Here is a 13,852-nt window from a genome sequence, read left to right on the forward strand (position 1 = left end):
CCATTCACTACTCCTCAGTTACAAACACAGTTTCTTCAGGAATTGTCCAAGTTAGTATTTACTCTAATTCTGCGATTCCTCTTTTAAATGCTTCAGAATAATGTTTAGCATGAATGCAGATTTGAGTCTGTGGAATTCCACAGTAATACTAATGTCAAAATGGGCAAATGGATACTAAAAGCATAAATATTTTAAATGGGTTCATATCTCCATCACCACTGAGGATGGAAATGTCACATTTATCTGTTAATATCACCAGCTATAATTTACAGCCTTTAATTTCATGTATTTAAAAAAATCAATAATATATATTGTTTCCTTGTTAATTCAAAGAACTAATGAAAAGTAAAAATACTCTTTCATATAAAATTTATATCAACCCAATTCATAAAACTAATTGCCTCCATTCTTTCACACGGCTCCTGTGTCTGTATAACGGCAAACGTCGGTGAATCGGTTTCCCACTGCAGTGTGAGTGCGAGTCACATCACTCACACCATTTGTCCAGCTCTCCCCACTGTTAGTTACACTCGCACAAGTGCCTCGTGTCAGGGAGAAGGTGAGCACGTGCTGGTGCCTTATGTGATGCTGGTCCCTGATGTTGCACTGGCCCCTAATGTTACACTGGCCCCTAATGTTACACTGGCCCCTAATGTTACACTGGCCCCTAATGTTACACTGGCCCCTAATGTTACACTGGCCCCTAATGTTACACTGGCCCCTAATGTTACACTGGCCCCTAATGTTACACTGGCCCCTAATGTTACACTGGCCCCTAATGTTACACTGGCCCCTAATGCTACACTGGCCCCTAATGTTACACTGGCCCATGATGCTACACTGGCCCCTGATGTTACACTGGCCCCTGATGTTACACTGGCCCCTGATGTTACACTGGCCCCACATGCTACACTGGCCCCTGATGTTACACTGGCCCCACATGCTACACTGGCCCCTGATGTTACACTGGCCCCTAATGTTACACTGGCCCCTAATGTTACACTGGCCCCTGATGTTACCCTGGCCCCTGATGTTACACTGGCCCCTGATGTTACACTGGCCCATAATGTTATACTGGCCTGCCCTCTCATAGATTAACTGAGGCCCAGACCAATTTCAATTTTAGAGGCCCACAAATCAAGATCCCTTTGAACCAGACAGACATGAGGCCCATGCTAAATAGCACTTGTTGCCCCCCTCTGATAGGGCCTGTACACTGGCCCCTGATGTTACACTGGTCTCTAATGTTACACTGGCCCCTGATGCTACACTGGCCCCTGATGCTACACTGGCCCCACATGCTACACTGGCCCCTGATGCTACACTGGCCCATGATGTTACACTGGCCCCTGATGTTACACTGGCCCATGATGTTACACTGGCCCCTGATGTTACACTAGCCCCACCTGTTACACTGGCCCATGATGTTACACTGGCCCCTGATGTTACACTGGCCCCTGATGTTACACTGGCCCCTGATGTTACACTGGCCCCTGATGTTACACTGGCCCATAATGTTATACTGGCCTGCCCTCTCATAGATGAACTGAGGCCCAGACCAATTTCAATTTTAGAGGCCCACAAATCAAGATCCCTTTGAACCAGACAGGCATGAGGCCCATGCTAAATAGCACTCATTGCCCCCCTCTGATAGGGCCTGTACACTGGCCCCTGATGTTACACTGGTCTCTAATGTTACACTGGCCCCTGATGCTACACTGGGCCCTAATGTTACACTGGCCCCTGATGTTACACTGGCCCCTGATGTTACACTGGCCCCTGATGTTACACTGGCCCCTGATGTTACACTGGCCCCTGATGCTACACTGGGCCCTAATGTTACACTGGCCCCTGATGCTACACTGGGCCCTAATGTTACACTGGCCCCTGATGCTACACTGGGCCCTAATGTTACACTGGCCCCTGATGTTACACTGGCCCCTGATGCTACACTGGCCCCTGATGTTACACTGGCCCCTGATGTTACACTGGCCCCTGATGCTACACTGGCCCCTGATGTTACACTGGCCCCACATGCTACACTGGCCCCTGATGTTACACTGGCCCCTGATGTTACACTGGTCCCTGATGTTACACTGGCCCCACATGCTACACTGGCCCCTGATGTTACACTGGCCCCTGATGTTACACTGGTCCCTGATGTTACACTGGCCCCACATGCTACACTGGCCCCTGATGTTACACTGGCCCCACATGTGATGCTCGTTAGGAACACGTGCAGGGGAAAATGGACCGTGTTGTTGCAAATCGAATGTCATCGGGTAAATGCAGGTAGGTTGATTTTCTGTGACACCATTTGCTGTTTAAAGGGGCACCCAGACCTGCTGGTCAAAGGTTGGCAGTGCGCTGCAGAACATTGCAGACCGAGGTGGTGGGTGTATGGAACGAGTTGCCAGAGGTCGTTGAGGCAGGGACTGTAACAGCATTTCATAGACACTTGGACAGGTGCATGGATAGGATAGGTTTCGAGGGATTTGGGCCAAACGTGGACATATGGAACTGGTGGATGCTTCTTGATAATGAAGAATGGCATAACAAGAGCATAAAGCGTGATGTTGTCAGAATGGACAGAGCAGAGAGGGGGGATAGGCTGGATGATGATAAATGACATTGTGACAAGAATAGGTGGGAATAGTTGTTGCACATTGGTCAGCATGGAGGAGTTGGGCCGAAGGGCCTGATTCCGTGCTGCATGGCTATAATTACTGGTTGCTCACTGTGCCAGCTGTGCTGTCTCTTCCATCCTCCTTACAATGGGAGTGTGAGATGTGACAGCATTGACTGTCCTGCATAACCTGGTGCTGGACACCAGGCAGCAGATGCAGTGGCAGCAGTCTAAGATCCTAGGCAGGAGGACCAGAATGGATTGAGCTTGTACATCATATATATGAAAGGCAGAGATAGAGTGAATGCGGAAAGGATGTTTCCACTGGTGGGAGAGTCTAGGGCCAGAGTGCACAGACACTGAATGAAAGGATGTTCCTTTAGGAAGGAGATGAGGAGGAATTTCTTTATTCAGAGGGTGGTGAATCTGTGGGATGTATTGCCACAGACGGCTGTGGAGGTCGTTAATTTTTTTTTAAGGCAAAAATGTATAGTTTTCTTGATTAGTACAGGTGTCAGGCGTTACGGGGAGAATGGGGTCAGGAGGGAGAGATAGATTGGCCATGATTGAATGGCAGAATACACTTGATGGGCTGAATGGCCTAATTCTGCTCCTATCATTTATGAGCTTATGCCTTGATCGTTTTGCCCCAAACTCCAGCCCTTATACACCAGTGTTTCTCCACGTTCAGTGTGAGTGTGAATTGTGGTCAGCAGGTCTTGAAACTCCTGCTGTTGGCTGGCTTTAGATGCTGATGTAGTTGTAGTACAGTGCTGGAGCGGTGATGTTGGTCACGGAAGATTCAGGGTCCACACACGGACAGACCAAGGAACAGGCAGTCAGACTAAACACACCCAACCCAAACATTTCAATCTCTGCAAGATCATAAACGGTCTGCAAAGTAAAGAGAGAAGAATAAGGAGCGATAAGTGCGAGAAAAAAAAAATCAACTCTTCAATTTTTAAAGATCGACGGCAATAACTATATTCTGTTGGAATGGGATTTCAGACTTGAAAATGAAATGTTCAGTGCTGGCTCCGTGGCAGTAATAATGACTTATCACACTGTTAAAACCTCTCGTAAATATGAAGAGTGGAGCCCTGGCCTTTGTGCTGGGATGGTTCGTAGACGTGAATATGTGTCAGTGCCGAGTTGTAAACTGCACCAAAGTTGTGGAGGAACGGGGGAGAAACACATTGAACTGTTGTTAGTTACTGGTGGTTGTGTCTGATGTACTCTGTAATAATGCTCAACATTGACTATTTATTATCCTTGGAACGAGCTGGTGGCTCTGGACAGAAATGGAGGCGAGTCAGGTCAAATATGGAGGATCCAAACTAACAGAGATTCAGAATGTGTTCAAAAAGGAACTGCAGATGCTGGAATATCGAAGGTACACAAAATTGCTGGGGAAACTCAGCGGGTGCAGCAGCATCTATGGAGCGAAGGAAATAGGCGACGTTTCGGGCCAAAACCCTTCTTCAGATTCAGAATGTACCTGGAATGAGGCATCCAGATACCCATTCTACTCAGATATCCCTGCATTTGTCCTGAGGATAGACACAAAGTAATGCAGCAGGTCAGGCAGCATCTCCGGAGAAAAAGGACGGGTAACGTATTGGGTCGGGACCGGTCTGTATAATACAGCCTCTGTATTTCTGCAGAGGAGTAAAGGGCCTGTCTCACTTGCATGCGATTGCATGCGTCTGACTCGACCAAACGTGGTCGCTTGAGGCGTACGGTCACCGTATGGCCGCGCGGGGCCGGTCCCACTTAGAAGCGCGGAGGCGTATGGAGTTGTGCGGGGCTGGTCCCGACATCGCGCGGGGCTCCGAAATTTGCAGGCGCATTGCGGGTGTACGCAGCGTCTTGACGACAAACACAGCGTCTTGACGTCGTACGCAGCGTCTTGATGGCGTACGCCTAGCGCGTGGCGTTGCACGATGACGTCACCACCCGGCGTGGCGTTGCATGATGGCGTCACCACCCAACGCCGTGCGACACCCAAATTCGTGCAGCCCGCCTCCTGTCCAGCTGATTGGTGAGTATGACGCAAATGACGTCACGCGCGAACTTAGCGTGTATTTAGCGGTTACTTAGCGCGTACTTAGCGCGAACTTTGCGTGAACTCCGCTTCCGTTTGGTCTCGCCAAACGCATGCAATCGCATGCAAGTGGGACAGGCCCTTTAGTTCTCAGATTTAGTGTCGGGTTTGAATCAGCTGCGGGATTCCAGACCCATTCATTTCATGGAGGATTGTGGACATTGTAACAAAGGGTAAGCAAGTAACTTTTTTAAAGTTTCCCTAGTTTAATGTCTCGTTAATTATTTATGATTATATTCCAATTATTGTTTTTCATTTTTAAATGTTTTAATAATCTTGAAAAAATCACTACAAACAGCTCTTTGATGTCTCTCAATGTCCATCTCTGCCCATCAAAGCTGAGGGTGGGGCTTGACCAGTTTAGTTTAGAGATGCAGCACGGAAACAGGCCCTTCGGCCCAATGAGTCTGCACCAGCCAGCGATCCCCGCACACTCACTATCCTACACACACTAGGGACAATTTACACTTACACCGGGCCAATTAACTTACAAACCTGTATGTCTTTGGAGTGTGGGAGGAAACCGAAGATCTCGGAGAAAACCCATGCATGTCACGGGGAGCACATGCGAACTCCGTGCAGACAGCACCCATAGTCAGGATTGAACCCGGGTCTCTGGAGCTGCAAGGCAGCAACTCCACCGCTGCACCACCGTGCTGCCCCTGTTGTCAATACGGAGGGGGTGAGGCTTGTGCACCCTTCACTCTTTTTTCCCAGCTTTTTTTGCGTTTCACAACCCTTGCTAAAAGCTCAGAATCAACAGAGATATCCTCAGTGTTCTCTTTCGAAGAGATGTCAGTATTTGCTTTGTCTGTACGCTGCTCTTTCTCCACTTGACTGTAGTTTTTCTCGGCAGGCGTCAGCGTTTTGGATGTGAATGCGATTGGTTCTTCCTTGCCGTTCAGCGCCGTTTGTGAGATTACAGCTCCATGACCAGACGGTGATGCATCGGCGGCCAGCGAGACCGGCTTCGATGGGTCATAGTGGACCAAACGTGTCTTCTGGGCGAGCATCACCTTCAACCTGGTGAATGCATGGTCACACTCTTTGGACCAGTGCCATTCGACGTCCTGTTTTCGCAGGTTATTCTGGCACTTGCTGACCATGTTGCAATGCGTGGTCGATGACAATGCCATAGTTGATCCATCGTAGATCAAGGCGTTCATGTCAAGCTTGAAAGCATGGATCCAGTCAATGGCGCACAGGGATGTACCTTCTTTACCAACGACGATCAGCGGCAACATCTGTGTCAGACCATTACAGGAAACGGCTACAGAGCGTTTGCATTTCGTGGGAAGGGGCTGTCGTCCGTATCCGAAAAGGCGGATGTTGGCCGGTTTCAGTTTTGGCGATCCGAGCCTCTCCCAGATGTCCCGACCCACTAGCGACACAGCCCCACCAGTGTCCACCTGGAACTCTAGATCGACGTTCGAGACCCGCAGCTAAATCCTCGGCTTGTCGGTGATCGTGGCCACACCGAGCACTTCAATAGGAATGGTCTCCGCGATTTGGGCGACTGTGTTTTGCGCTTTCTTGCCCTTCCTCAGCTTTCCTACGGATTGACACACTGCTTGGAGATGATCTTTTCGGTAACAGGCATAACAAACGGACTTGATATACGGGCACACGGTGTTGATGAGCGGTCGAGCCACACCGGTAGCAGGGTTTCGATCCTCCACCCACAAGGGGCGGCTCTTCTGAAACTGTCCCACCTTCTCCGGATTTGCTCTGGGTTGTTCAAGTGGTTTCTGGCGTTGCGGAATCTGGCGTTGCGGACGAGTCTGACGAACTGTATTAGATAGATCCTTTATTTGTCATTCAGACCTTACGGTCTGAACGAAATGTCGTTACCTGCAGCCATACATACAATAATACAATAATAAACAACAGAACAGACAGTAAACACAAATTAACATCCACCACAGTGAGTCCACCAAACACCTCCTCACTGTGATGGAGGCAAAAATCTTAGGGCTGCAGTCTCTTCCCTCCTCTTCTCCCTCTGCGCTGAGGCGATACCCCACCGGGTGATGGTAAGTCAGTCCCGCGGCTCACCGAGCTCCGCGAACGGGCCGGTTCGAACACCGCGGCCTGGGGTGGTCGAAGCTGCCGCCCTCCAGTCCAGCGGGCGCAGCTGTTGACGACGTCGTCCACTGGCCCGCGGCCGAACCCCAGACTCAGGCCGCCGCCGCCAGAACGCCGTCTCAGCCACCGGAGCACCGTTCCAGCCCCGAGCCGGGTCACCCTCACGTGAGCGTCTCAGCCCCGTGCCAGGCCGTCCCCATGGGAGCGCCATTACCCTCGAGCTGGGCCGCCCCCACGGGAGCGCCGTTACCCTCGAGCTGGGCGGCCCTGATGGGAGCGCCGTTACCCTCGAGCTGGGCCGCCCCCACGGGAGCGCCGTTTCCCTCGAGCTGGGCCGCCCCGACGGGAGCGTCTCAGCCCCGCGCCAGGCCGCCCTCACGGGAGCGTCACAGCCCCTCACGGGAGCGCCGTTCCAGCCCCGAGCTGGGCCGCCCTCATGGGAGCGAGCCCAGGGCGAGTCCTGACAGGCTGCCTCCGGAGCCCCGAGGTCGCCAGCTCCGCCATTAGGCCTTAGCGTAGACGGAGGCAAAGAAGGGGGATACGACAAAAAAGTCGCATTCCCCGGAAGGGAGAGACAGCAAGTCCTGTTTCAACCCCCCCCACACACATAAACACAACCTAAAACCAAAAACCTAGCTAAACAAAACGAAAAAAACAACACAAAAAAGTAAAAACAAACGGACTGCAGGCGAGCCGCAGCCGTTCACCAGCGCCGCCACTTCCGATCCGTATGCACCTCCTGAGGGAACTTCGACACTGTTTCGCCGGCCATTTTGTGCAGTTCTTTACTCAGCAGCTCGGCCATCTTAGCACACTGCGGCACATTCTTCAATGAGGCGTCCGATTCCTTGAGAATCGCCTGCTGGATGAATGAGTGCCTGCTGCCCATGACCAGTCTATCCCGCAACGCATTGTCTTGGCACTTTGCGCAGCATTGAGCTTTAAAATCACATGCCTTTGCCTTGGTGCGAAGTTCAGCAAGAAATCCGGTGATCGATTGCCCCTCTTGTTGCACCGTCCGGTAGAAATCGAGGCGACTTTCGACTTTCTTCGGAATCGACTTTGTTCGAAATGCAGCTGCAAAGTCGTTGTGATTTCAGCATATGAAACTTCAGTTACTTCTTCTGTAAGTAAATTTTGAAGCAGTGCAAAAGTTTCTGGAGACATTGATGAACACAAGAGAGCCTTCTTCTTCAGGTCAGTAGTAATTGACATACTTTCAAAATAAAACTCAGCTCGCATTAAATACGACGACCACCTTTCTCGCTCGGGATCGAAACGATCGACTTGCCGAGACATGTTAGTTTGAGCACACTACAGAACTAAAAAAATATTATTTTTTTTTAAAATCGAAAAACAGGCACTTATCTGGATCTTTGGACGCAGCCAAACTATCCCACTTCTGACACCACTTTTGTGTTCATTTTCTAGGTCTGCACAAAACTTGAGAGTCTTCAATTTACAACAACCGTCTTTAATGCTTTACTCAATGCTGGCAGCAAGACAAGTCAAAAATGGCTGCACACACACACTGTCTGCATACAGGATAAACTATATACAAAACATCTCCCTTTGTCCTGTGCAGCGCCACCTGCTGCACAGGAGGAGCAACGGGTCCTCCCACCCCACACAGTCCACCAAACATCATAGTGTATATATAATGAGCTGGGAATATGTAGAGGTGCTTCTGGATTGTCAGATGCACAAAGCTGTGACTGTGAGCCTGTTCTCTGGTGGTGAGGGTGTGGAGCTCGGACCTTTAGATTGTGCCTGGGTGAAGCATGCATTAGGGTTAGCAATGTGCATTGTAACCCTGCGAGGTGTTGTCAACGTGGACATAGGTTCAAGGTGAAGGGAAAAGATTCAATAGGAATCTGAGGGGTGACTTTTTCACACAAAGGGTGGTGGGTGTACGGAACGAGCTGCCAGAGGAAGTAGTTGAAGCAGGGACTATCCCAATGTTTAAGGCACAGTTAGACAGGTACATGCATAGGACAAGATATCTACAAAACGCAGGCAGATGGGACTAGTGTATCTGGGACATGTTGGCCGGTGTGGGCATGTTGGGCTGAAGGGCCTGTTTCCACGCTGTATCACTCTATAACTCTATGACATGATGTGTAATGCCTGAACAGGTGGGTCTGTGCTGGCTGCCTCCCGTGACAATATTTCCATCATGTCTGCTTTTGTATTAACTCCATGTTGGTGAGGTTAGATCAGGAAACAGATGGTGGAGTGAATGTGATAGCAGATGCCCTCCATTACACTGAGCAATGTTGTACAATAGGGCAGTGAATCTGGGGAATTCATTGCCACAGAAGGCTGTGGAGGCCAAATCAGTCGATGTATTTAAGCCAGAGATAGATTCTTGATCAGTACAGGTGTCAGGGGTTATGGGGAGAAGGCAGGAGAATGGGGTTCTTCTTCTTCTTTCGTGTGGCGTGCACAGCCTAAATTCTTTGGACAACTTGTTCTATTTGATCATCCATTTGTGCACGTCGAGTTGATTGCATTAGTCGAAGTAGGGCGGACAACGTGAAGGTTGCAATCTTCCACCCTGAGAATGGGGTTAGGAGGGAGAGATAGATCAGCCATGATTGAATGATGGAGTAGATTTGATGGGCCGAATGGCCTAATTCTACTCCTATCACATGATTTAATGATCTACAGCAGGGCATGTGCACAGTGTGTATACCTAGCACAGTGGAGTTAACGCTGGAGACAGGGCATGTGAAGTAGGAGAATTCTCTGAACTAGTTCATCAATGGCAATGGATCCCACTTTCAAATGTCACTCAGCATTGCACAAAGATAGACACAACATGCTGGAGTAACTCAGGCATTTTGTGTTTATCTTCGGTGTAAACCAACATCTGCAGTTCTTTCCTACACAGCCTTGCACAAAACCAGTGCATGTTTTAAATACAACTTGGTCCTTGGTTTCTTGGTCCTCCAAAATATTCCAAATGGAATTTAAACTGGAGGCTAATAGATGGTTCTGTTTAAATGCAAGTTAGCTGGATACGTACAGTGCGGGTTAGACCAGGAATCTTATCATATATCTGCAATTTGTTTGAATCGAAAATTTAGCTGCCCTCATCTGTCTGTCTGTCTGTCTGTCTGTCTGTCTGTCTGTCTGTCTGTCTGTCTGTCTGTCTGTCTGTCTGTCTCTGTGTCTGTCTGTCTCTGTCTCTGTCTCTGTCTCTGTCTCTGTCTCTCTCTCTCCCCCCCCCCCTCACTTCTCCTTGCCAGCACAATCTCAGCCTCTATGTCTCTCTCTATTAACTGAATGTAAAATGATTCCGCTGTAGCTCTGTACCAACTGTCTTTATGAAAACTGATCTGTCATTAAACTGGGATGACACTGGCAGTTCCATTCCTGAAAGCCTCCAGGATAAGCAGTGTAGGATTAGGAAAGAGTGAGTTGCGACTAAGTTGCGTCTGAGATCTATTGTGGTTTGCACTAATGAAGGTTTATTCTCATTAACGAACCAAGAATTAAGAAAAAGGGGACATTGATTTATTCATTAGCATTGAGCGTTAAAGTTTTGTGAAAACATCTTTACTCCTTGATACCAACAGTGCATTAGTTGTGGGTTCCAGATCACTGCTGATTCTATTTTTTAACAGCTCAAAAGAGTTACCTACTAATAACTGTGGGCAGAGGCCTCCGCTCTCCTTGTGGGATGCATGGACTTGGTATTTCTTACCGACAATCCGCACCACATCAGAAACTCTTCGCATGGGAAATTACACAACCAACCTGAATTAGAGTTGTAGCAGCCAGAGGCACCATCAATGTCCCTGGCCTCCCACATCCTGCAAGCATCACACTTGTTGCTGTTCTGCTCACGGTGAAGGGTTGAGATTTATTTTGCTTTACGGAAGTGAAATATTGGAATTTAAACATAGCTGTTAAAAAAGGTCATTCCAGATGTTGGGATCAATGCTTACCTTGTGATACGGGGATATTTGTCTCATAAAGCCAGTCTTCTCCACTATAATGGTAACCGAGGTAACAATGTGGACTAGTGTAGATGGGGCATGTTGGCCAGTGTGGGCAAGATGGGCCGAAGGGCCTGTTTCCACGCTGTATCGCTCTATGACAAGTGTAGATGGGGCATGTTGACCAGTGTGGGCAAGTTGGGCCGATTTAAGAAGACCCTAAGGGGCAACTTTTTCACATAGAAGGTGTTGTGTATATGGAACGAGCTGCCAGAGGAAATAATTGAGGCAGGTACTATGACAGCATGTAAAAGACACTAGGACAGGACAGGTTTTGGTTTTGGTTTGGGGTTTTTTGGTCCTCCAAAATATTCCAAATGGAATTTAAACTGGAGGTGGTGAAGGGAGGGCTTAAGCCAGAAAGGTGGCCAGAAAGGGTTATTGGGAAGAAAGAGTACATGGATAGGAAAGGTTTAGAGGGATATGGCCAAACGTGGCCAGGTGGGACTAGCGTAGATGGGGCATCTTGGTCAGAATGGACGAGTTGGGCCGAAGGGCCTGTATCCATTCTGTGACTGGATTAGCCCGGAGGTTTCAACTCGTTTCCTGTTGTGATGGAAACAAAGTCAAGGAAGAGGGCAGGGCTAGCTATCAGAACCCCAGTGGCCTTCCTCAGCCAGTGGCCTTCCCCAGCCAGTGGCCTTCCCCAGCCAGTGGCCTTCCTCAGCCAGTGGCCTTCCCCAGTCAGTGGCCTTCCCCAGCCAGTGGCCTTCCCCAGCCAGTGGCCTTCCTCAAACATTGGCCAGAGTGGAGTATAGGACCTGTGGCCAATGACACTGTGGTGTAAGTCCAGTCCAGGGGCTGTGCATTAAGCCTGTTCTGGCAGTGCATGAAACATTACAGGAGACACTGAAAGGTCACCAGCAGTGGATTTAAATTAATGAAAAATAGCCTGCCTTCAAAAGTAATTGCACGAAGATTATAAATCGTGGCAAGACTTTACTCTGTGAGTTGATGTTCACTCTGGAAGATTTGCACTTTCAGATGTACATTAGAATGGAATCTTCATTAATTCACACCTCTATTATCTCCCATTTCCATTATCTACTGGAATCTTCACTTTGTCAGAGCCATTGCTTCATTGCACAAGTCATTTTGCATTTCAGATTTCCTTTGCTTTTCTTGATGAATAAATGCGTCCAAAATGACTCCAGTCCATATTAATAGCAGCCATTTAACATTCGTACATGCCAAACATGTCATCCCTACATGGAATTCTCACATCTACACTAAGGCAGATGCATGAACTTATTTAAAATACATCAGGTAACATATGCATTAAAGTAGTAGATAGCGTTAACATCATTAGCCATCATTTTGGGATTGAATTTACTTTTTATTAATTGGATTGCACCTAATTAATTTAACATCCTTGGTCTGAATCTTACCGTGGTTGAGGAATGTGTGGAAGGCATGGCATTGTTGTGAATATATTTCTGGAGGAGTAGGTGTTGCCAGGGATTGTGGGGCAGGTAATGTTAGAGCTTCATTGAAGATTGGAGCATTACATGTAGCATGCAGAGCTCGGCGCTGTGGAGATAATAAACTCTGCTAAAGGCAAGAACTTGATTGCAGAACCTGACATCCAATATTTCGTCATCACTGATTCCAAATAGACTAAAAGATGGCACATTGAAAGGACAAGAGGTACTGAATGTTATTTTGTAAAGGAGTCTGTGCATGTGATGTCTATGTCTGCCAGGAATACGCAGAGATGATGATCCTTGTCCAGAAGGAGACACAGAGTTAACATTTCTCTTCCTCTTGCTGCTAACAAGGCAATTCCTATCTAATTTGTCAATTTGCATTGGATCCCGTGGACTATGCTTTTGGATCACTTTCCCAGGTGAAGTTGGCAAAGGATTTACAGAGGTCCATGTAGACTTCATCAAGTGCTCGATGCAGTCATCCCTGCATCAACGTTAGTGCCTCAATGATCAAGAGTGGTCACTGCAGGGAAGGGTCTAACCTTGAACTTCTGACTCCAGTTCAGAGGCGACATGGTGATGAAGGGTGTGGTTACAAGGGGTGCTACCTTGTCTTGTCGTGTAGCAAACATGTGTCCCCTATAGAGCCTCTGATCTGCTGCACGATTTCACCATCATATTACAACTATTGGTTTGCCCTGGAGCAGAAGATGGAGAAGGTGGTGGAGAGGAGAGAGGAGGTTTATTGAATGAGTGAATTAAATTGAAGTTATGATCACACAATCTTTCATTTGGATGTGATGTGCTGTCTGTGGACAATGCATTGAAGGACACTGAAGAATTTCACCCATGCAGGCTACCATTGCCACAATGATTTTTGTTCGGCATCTGCAGAATCTTGTATCTCTTGTGTTCATCAGGGAATGAGTCGACACAGCAGTGAGCGACAGAGAACATTGTACGATCAGGCTTATGATGCATATTCACCACAAGTGGCAGCATTAGAAACCAGAATGACCAGCTACATTTTAATAGTACCTTTCCCTCTCGTCACAATTCAAATCCTTACTAATTTCATTCTCAGTCATTTTGGCATCAAAACGTTTGAAGAAATCTGTGTGTCTCGAATGCTGCAATCATATTTTGAGTGTGTTGCACGGACAGTAAATGAGGCAGGCATGCCCAGAGAACACTGATGATCAAAGTGCAACATAAATGCAGATACAAGATCAAATACCTGATTAAGTTACAGTGCAAAACCTTCCAGACATCTTAAAAAATACATCCAACATCTTGCATGTTAGAAGTCTTGCAGTCTTTGAATCTCAGAGTTTTCATTGTTAAAAATCACACAAAACAATTCTGTCAGAAGTCCTTCTACCTTAGATTTGTTATGAGTGATGCCTGGATTAGAGGTATTGGCCAAAGGGAGAGGTAGGACAAGTTTGGGTTGTTTTCTCTGGAATGCAGGATATAATTTTCTATGCGTGTAACAATATGAGAGGCATGGAGAGGGGAGAGTCAAACTGTTTTTCCCAGGACGTAAGATCAAAGACTAGAGGGCATAGCTTTAAGGTGAGAGGAGCAAAGTTTAAAGGTGATGTGT

This window comes from Amblyraja radiata, chromosome 17, assembly GCF_010909765.2.
Source record: "Amblyraja radiata isolate CabotCenter1 chromosome 17, sAmbRad1.1.pri, whole genome shotgun sequence".
In the NCBI taxonomy this organism is placed as follows: domain Eukaryota; kingdom Metazoa; phylum Chordata; class Chondrichthyes; order Rajiformes; family Rajidae; genus Amblyraja; species Amblyraja radiata.